The sequence below is a fragment of the Antrostomus carolinensis genome, unplaced genomic scaffold (assembly GCF_000700745.2).
Source record: "Antrostomus carolinensis isolate BGI_N321 unplaced genomic scaffold, ASM70074v2 scaffold4754, whole genome shotgun sequence".
Lineage (NCBI taxonomy): Eukaryota > Metazoa > Chordata > Aves > Caprimulgiformes > Caprimulgidae > Antrostomus > Antrostomus carolinensis.
This window is the reverse complement of record NW_010309990.1, coordinates 38,402-46,643: the sequence shown is the minus strand read 5'-3', so window position 1 is coordinate 46,643 and position 8,242 is coordinate 38,402.

Genomic DNA, 8,242 nt, shown 5'->3' with positions numbered 1-8,242 from the left:
TTAGTCCTTTGGAGTATGGACATCTTCCTTGTTTGTGCCTTTACTAGCTGTGTGTCAGTCCCTCTCAAGTTCTGCTAATTCAGTTGCATGGGTATGGCAATAAGGCATCACACCTCTTGGATTTGCCTGCCCTGCCTTAGCTGTGTCACACACTGGACTTAATTCCCTTCTTAAATATTCCAAAAATGATGATCTTGAATGGAAGACATTAAAACTTGCTTCATTCCTAACAATGATGAACACCCACAGCTCTTGTTTGTAACAAGGTACTTGGAACTATCAAGTTATCAAACCAAACTTGTGAATGACAGAAAGGGAGATGAGTGCAAATGGTTCGATGTTCTTTGTTGCATTCCAGTTCACTGCTGTGTGAAATTACAGTCAGTGGTGATAAACACTTCAAATGACCAAGAGACCCTTCAAGCCTCTTCAAGGCTATTATTTTGTGTTTCACCCCTAGCAGCAGGCTACATATGTGGAAGGAGTGCTTAGTGTAGGGTAATGAGAGCTTCCACCAGGGAGGTGCTGCCTGAGGGATGGTTGCTTTGGTTTCCAGTCCTGCTGTGTTTATTCTTGATCTGGATATTGGGGGCTTCAAAACAGGGATAAAGAACACTGCTGGTGTAGCTTTCTGTAATTGCAGGCCATTGTCTAGGTGAAGAACAGAGAGTAAGAAAGTCTGTTATCATGGTTGACTAGAAATATGGTCCTTCATTTAAGAGCAAAAGAAGGATTTGGAAGGGAACTCTCATAAAGAATTGTCTAAAAGGTAAAATCCGGCATGAAATGAAAGATTGGAAAAGTGAAATGTAATTAACCTCTGCTGCCCCATGAAGATTCCCATGGTGTTCATGGGTGTGCCTTTCAGTAGAGCAGATCAGGTAAAACTACCTTTCCTCTCTTCTCTGAGTATGTCCTGTTAGCATCAGGAGGCCTAGGCATGCCTTTTATTCCTGGTGGGTTTCTGGGACTGACTCCCTTTTTCCCTGACCTGCTCGATCTGCTTGTGACTGGTCAGAGCAGTAACTCTGGTTCCTGCTGCTGGAGCTGCCATGAACCACCATGTACAGTCCCAGGGAATCGCCTGCACAGAGCAGCATGTGATTTGCTTTTCCACAGGAGTTTTGCAAGCCAAAAGATTAAAATAACAAATCCTTACACACACACAGTCTTATCTAAATTTGGTTATTCTTTGCAAGCTTAGGCAGGTCCTTGCTGCCCAGTTACAATCTGCTTCTCTGCAGACTCTCTTTTTTGTATGCTGGGGCTTTTCAACTGTTTCCAAGTTCTGTTCAAAGTTTCTGCCTAAGATTTCCTGTTCAGGAGTTTTTCTCCACGCCTTTAATCTCCTTGAAGAAGAAGCTGTAGGAAAGCATCAAAGAATAAATAACCTCAATTTACTGCATGATTGTAGCCTCTCTTCATCCAGTGCCTTTTTGCTCCAGCTGCCCAAAAGTAACTTAAGCTGATGCAAATCCCTGGTTAACTCTTACCTGATTATTGCAGTCACCAAACCAGGGGAGATGCAACATTTACTGGAAAAAAACTTAAGCTTATGTTTGTATTACCCTACCAGAACAGCAAATCAAGGAGGCTGTTTTTCTGAGTGTTTCAAGCTTTGATGTAATGAAATGACTGTGGGGATTCTTATAATCTATATTGCCTGCAACAAATATCAAAATTATGGTGATTTTTTTATTCAATAATAGCTCTAAAGAATCTTCAAGAGGTCTGAACATCCATTTAATTCTGCTATGAATAAAGCCAATCGTATAATTAATTTCATTTGAAGAAAGCAGGATTGAGCTATAACAACTTCTGAAAATCTCACTCAGTTTCTGAAGACCTAAGCAATATCAAATGCAAATATTACAGTACCTTGTATAATACCTTACGATATTAATGTCCGCAAAATGTAGAAGCTACTGGTATTTTCTTCAGTGAGGATGACGCTAGCTTCTGAAAAATATCTTGTAGCTGGCAACGTGGGTGTTTGAGAATCTGTTCTTTCTAATGCATAGTAGAACTTGCAAGTTGTTAGCAAACTGACAAGAGTACTTTGTGTCTTTAAAAAAAACAAAATAAAACAAAACCCACCCTTGTACAAAGGTGTTCTTGAATTCTGGCGTCAATATGCAGCTAATTGTTCACTTTTCAGTACAGTTGTCTTCATGCCATTTGCAGCATTTGTCACTGAGTTCTGCAGCAGCTGGCCTTAATGGATGCAACTGCAGTCTCTTTCATTTTATAAATATATGTGTGTGCATGTCTTAGATATACGTGTCTATATATATGCATGTGGTGTATGCAGTTACATAAAAAATACCTTCCTCAGTTACTGAATGTAGCATTGTAAGGCTACATGATTGAAAAAAAAAATGATGAAACTCCTTTTACTATTTAAATGTCACATTGAGGTACGCAGACTTTAGAAGGAGAGGTCAATCCTCAAAAACAAAGTAAATTTATTAAGTAATATCATTACTTTTTTTCCTCACGGGGACAGCAGTGTTGAATCCTGCTTGCATTTTTGACATTAACAACTGTTTGGTGTTTAACAGCCCAGCAGCAAAATTTCAGTTCATCACATGTGAGTTCTTGGGATGACCTGGCTTGAGTATGACACAGAATTGTTAAGGATTTGAATACTTAATGGTGGTAGCTTTCTTCTGCCTTTGTGTCTTCCTATGGCAATTAGATATTGTTGATATATAATCCATCCAAGGAAAAAGCAGCTGAGTCTGAGACTGCAGCTTTCAGTATTGTTTATAGATGCCCACCCTAGCTTTAAATGAGGTAACTTGGGTATTTGTAGAAATCTTGCTGTGACAGCACAAGGCTTACCATGGCTAATTTACTTTTCCTGGAAGCAGGATAAATTATTCTCTGTGATCATCATATGGCTATGTCTGGGCGAATTCTCATACTCAGCCTTTCTCATTTCAAGCTTGCCTAGATCCTTACACCACATCATAGTCTATGAGATAGCTACAGCCCTTTGAACTGATTTTTTAGTAGAACCAAAACTGAATACTAGAAACTTAAATTTTTGAGTGACAGCCAAAAAGCAGCAACAGAGGGGTTGTTGGCAATAAGTAGATGCTGGAGGAAGCTTCTCTGGTTTTACAGAAGGCAAGTGTCCTCTCTCCGAGGGGCCTCTACATGGCATAGCTACTCTTTGTGTGAGAGGCATAATGTAAAGGAAAACTCTGAGTAATCTAGCTTAATTTGGCAAATGTTTGTCTAAAATACAACTGTCCTTTTTTGCCTACTTACCAGTTTAGTTTAGGCAGCCTTAGGGGAGATGGCTTGGGTCAGAACTGAAAATTGCAGTGAACAATTAAGATTCTGGAAGCTGAAAAAAAAAAGAGAAAAAAGCAGAGAACTATTGCGTCCTACTGCTAGTACAGAACTGTAATTTGCAACCCACCCACCTTCTGGATTAGCATTCAGATCTAGTGCTTTATATGTCTCAGAGTTATTCTCTCCTGTGCATGTTCTCAGTTATGTAATAATAAGTGTTGAATGTGGTCTGCGCAGCTGCATAATTGACAGCTGAACTGGCTTTGTCCCACTACTGAAGAACAGGCTCATGTGCAAATGTGCATACTGTTCCTACATCTGTTCCCGGGTTCTCAGCAGTTACTGTGTTGCTCATGTGTCCTGGGCAGCCTGTGTTTAAAAGATAAACATTGCAAGGGGTGATTTAAGGTCTGAAGTAAAAGTTCTGGTGTTTTTACAGGACATGCTTTTGTGATTCATGTGGGTCAACGTAGTATTAATTACGACTTCTTGAACAGCTTAAGTGAAAGAAAGACTGGTACCAACTCTCCAGAACATTATCGTTCTTAAATTTCAGATGGCTGCACAGCATCAATATTACATTCAGATTTTCAACTCTTATAGAAGTTGAAATGAAATAAAATCCTAAATGTCTTTTGAAAACAGAAACAGTTCTGTATGTGTTCCCTAACACAGGCATTCAAGTGTACAGGGGCCTGACTCTTCCGTGCCTCCTGCCCATTCAGTCATTCACATCTATATGGGAAGAGAGCATCCATTATTGGGCATCATTTAGTTGAACACCTGTCTAAATTATTACAGGATGTGAGGCTGTGGAAGAACAAGCTTGTGGTACTTAGATGGAATCCTAAAATTTTGGAATAATATTTCTATAACTCATCATTCCATCTGCACAGCTGTCAGGGTACAACATATACAGGATGTTTCTTTACCAGCTCTAAAATTAGAAAATATGTTCTGAATGTCAAAAGGTTGTAGAATAACTCTGCTAAAAAGTTCAAGGTGAGATTCACCGTTCTTTGGCTTTGGCATGCTACCTGCAGTCTGAGGGTTTGTCTACACAATTGAATTTATCCTCTACTGAATTGTTTTGAATAAAAAAGTCTTGTCTGCAGTGGGCAATTCACTCATAATGGAGTAACTGATGCTATGCTGTGTTACTTGGAAGCAGCAGTTAACACCATCTTGTGATTTATTATTGCATGCTAATGTTTGTCTGCATTGCACGGTGCTTTGGCAGACCTCCGTTGGCTCTCCCATGTTGCTTAGGCCACCTGATCTGCTACCTGTGTGCCTGTAGCTGCTCTGCAATCACACAGATTGAGCTTTTTTTAAATGCTGGAGAGCAGTGATGTTCAGTTCCTTCATGCTCTCAGGCTCTAGCAATCTATACTATTACCATGGTTTTGTTTTCTATTTGCCTTTTCTAGCCTGCATCCAACTGGTGCAATAAATAAAAAAAAGATCCTCAGAGGACAGAGAGTTAGGAGGGGAAGCAGTTCCCCAAAATCCAGGCATCATAGTTTGGTGGGGATGCTAATGTTGCTAATGGAGTTAGTGAAACAGTCGTGACCTCAGAATGTATGTGGTGCTGTGTCAGAAATTATGAATGTGTAGCCATCTTGTAGTAAAAGTAGACATCTACATTTTGGGGAGCTGGAGCAGTGAAGGGTTCAAATTCTGCTGATGGGGAATTAGTACAGTTTTAGCACGAGGCTCTAGTAATTGACTCACCTTTGGCACTGCTGTTGCTCAAAATAAAGACAAGGACTATGGTGAGGTTATGATTTGAGATTAAGATTATCTTAATCTAAAAGATTATTTGAAAAGATTATTTTAAGATTATTTTAAAATCATAACCATAGCCAGCACCCTAACATCTTGTCCGTGTCAAAGCCCCACAAGGCTGCCAGCCGGCTGGCAGAGGGACCAGTAAGTAGCATGGCACTGGTTTCTGCTGTAAGTCAGTCCTACAATGAACAATGACCCACCCTTCAGTTTTCTTCCCGAAGCCAGAGGCACACTGGATCGCCCCATAGCGTGCCAGGCACAGCACCTTTCATGCTGGCTTTTCCCCTTCTTCCTCCCAGCAAGTCCTGCCTGGCCGTACATCGCGTTCAGAAGCTAGCTTTGCTGGCACTAATCAAAGGAAACCTTATAATAGAAACCTGTTTGAGGAGGGCATGTCATTCTATGGTTCTGTAATAAAATATGTAGTACATAATGTATTTTAATTAAGCTGGAAATTAATTCAATTAATCAGTACAAGTCCACCCGCCCTCTTCTCCCTAATATCCTATGTTCCAACAATAAGGAAACTCCAGATAGGAAAATTGCACATTGTCATTAACAAAACACTAACACTGTTAATCTTTAGTGTGCTGAGCACTCATCAAAAAGCAGCATTTATTGAACAGGGCCCTCTGAGTGTGTTAAAGAAAGAGATTCTTAGACTCATAAAGTGCTCAAGTTGGCCCTTATTGTTCAAGACCAGGGTGCTTTCCCTTTCATGTTAGGGAAGCTGGTTATCTCCTCCAGGATGTCAGGGGAGGAATGTTTCAGTGACTCATAGCAGCTGACCTCAGCCTTGCTCATTTATTTCAGGGAGTCATATGCAATTTCTTTTCCTTGCTGTTCCTGGTCTTAACCTGTCACAAATGACCAGTATGTTATATCCATTCCCTTGGATTTGGTGGGTAGGCACTTCCTTCGCTTTGTTGACTGAGGACACAGGCCAGGGATTTGTCCTCTAGCATTAATGGATCTGCATGCAATTAATTACTTATTTGTCTGTCTTCAGCATCTATGTCACTCCTGATAGCCTCATCAATAAATATCTTGGCTACGTACTCTTTAAAGCTGTGGCCACAGACCTATTAATGTGAAGTGGAGTTTAACAGAGTAGCCATCCAACATGCCCCAAGTTGAGAACGACAACTACCCACCTGACTAACAGAGTGTGTGAACTAGAAAGTTCTCATTGTGGATGCTGGCAAGCCCAGGTGTTCAAAGAAATAGCCCTTTTAAGTTGGTTAAAATACAAAATTCTGAGAATCAAAAAGTGGAAGTATTCAGTGAACCTCTCAAGTGCCACATAGCTCAAGGTAGGTGATGGTTTCTCAAGGCTGAGAGACAAGAGGCAAGGCCAGAGGCCTATCTGAGATGGATGAAGTGATAGGGAAGATATTTTCTGTGAACAGGGAGAGGAGAAATAACAGTGACAGGGAAACCACCAGGGAGAGTAGGGAACGTTGGGGCAGATACTGGGGATGAACAGGCAGATCTTATTGCCAGAAGATACATTCTGTGGAAGGTGCTTTTCCAGTAAACGAAAGTGAACTTTTGTTGGGACACAGGCTCAGGAAAATGGCTCATTCTGAACCCCAGTGCCCCATAGCCAGAACTTTTAATGTTTTTTACCTTTCTTCTTAAGACGAGTCATTGCACAGCCTCTGATGTAGCTCTCCTGTACAAAGTTGCGTAAGGCAGTTTATTACCATCATCACCAGTTTACAGATAACTATCCTTCTGCCTCAGTTTCCTTTCTGGTAAAACCTTTAGCTGCATGCTTTAATAAAGGCTTTTTGGCATGTGTAGCTGTGGATCTATAGCAAAGGCCGTACGGGATGTCTGAGATTTGGCACAATAAACACCAGGCCTTCCCAATCTTGTGTCTCTGTCTTACTGGCTGCCCTCTGTGATGCACTAAGGGAGTGCAGTAAGACTAAGGCATGTCTGTCTGACCTTCTGGGTGGTCTTGGTGCTGAAGGGGTGCTTGGCTGGCACAAAAACACCATAGCTCTTCCTACAACTGACTTTTGCAGCATAATTATTTTTCATTACTTCTAATGTTCCTACACATCTGGGACTTCCTATCTGGCAAGTGCTTGCTTGGAATTGAGTCAAGAGATGCAGTAAGTCACAAGCTGCTGCAGGATTGTATTGTAGGTGCCTGGATCAATAAAAGCTTATTACACATTTGTCTCCCTGTGTGCAAAGCAGAGCCTAGCTGACCAAAAGATGGAAATGGCTTTCTGTGGGGCATTTCCCTCATCTTTGCTCTCTTCCTTGTTTAGAAGTGTTGGGCTTTTCCTGTGTGAGCAGGCTGAGCTGCGCCTTGGATGCTCTGAACTCAAGCCTCATATTTATGACTTCCTTGTCTTTGGATTGAGTTAGACCGGAGGGTTTCTGTTTGAACTACACAGAGGAAAACACTGTACAGCCTTTTCCATCTGACATATAATGAGCTTAATTCTGGCTAATCATAGCAATAGCTAGGTAGGTTTTTTCTTACTGAGGGAAAACAGTCACTCTTATGATAAAGAGGTCATTTAATAAATGGGTTAATGGTTAATGAGTTCTGACTCTCGTTAGATAAGAGATAAGGATTGCAAACAAAGCATAGAATCCCCCGATTTTCTAGCTGTTAATAGAACTCCACAATCATTCAGTAAGTTGTATTACAGGTCACAGACAAGCTTTTTTAGTTCTGTATGATTTTTACTGACTGAGCAATTTATTTTGTTTTCATCAACCTTGGACAAACATCAAACAGCAATAAAACATTAATTCAGTGTTAAATTTAAACATGACAATATATATGTAGGTTCAGTGATCAAAGAAGCCCACAGGAGTGACAGGTTAATTAGCCTGTTAGTACTTGCTGTTGTGATAGGGATCGAATTTTCAAGATTGATATATATCATACATAGTGTGCCCAAGGATTATACAAACAGGACTGAACAGCAAAGCCAGAAGGTGAGGAAGGGACAGGATCTGAAGCTTGTTGAAAACTCTTCTCATATTTTTTTCTGATTTTATCTAAAGATGTTGGGGGCAGGGGGTGGGGGGAGAGGAAAGCAGAAACACAATTTTTTAAAGGTATTGTCTCTGGAAGTTGCAGTTACTGGAGATACTAAAATCTGACTAATATACCTGT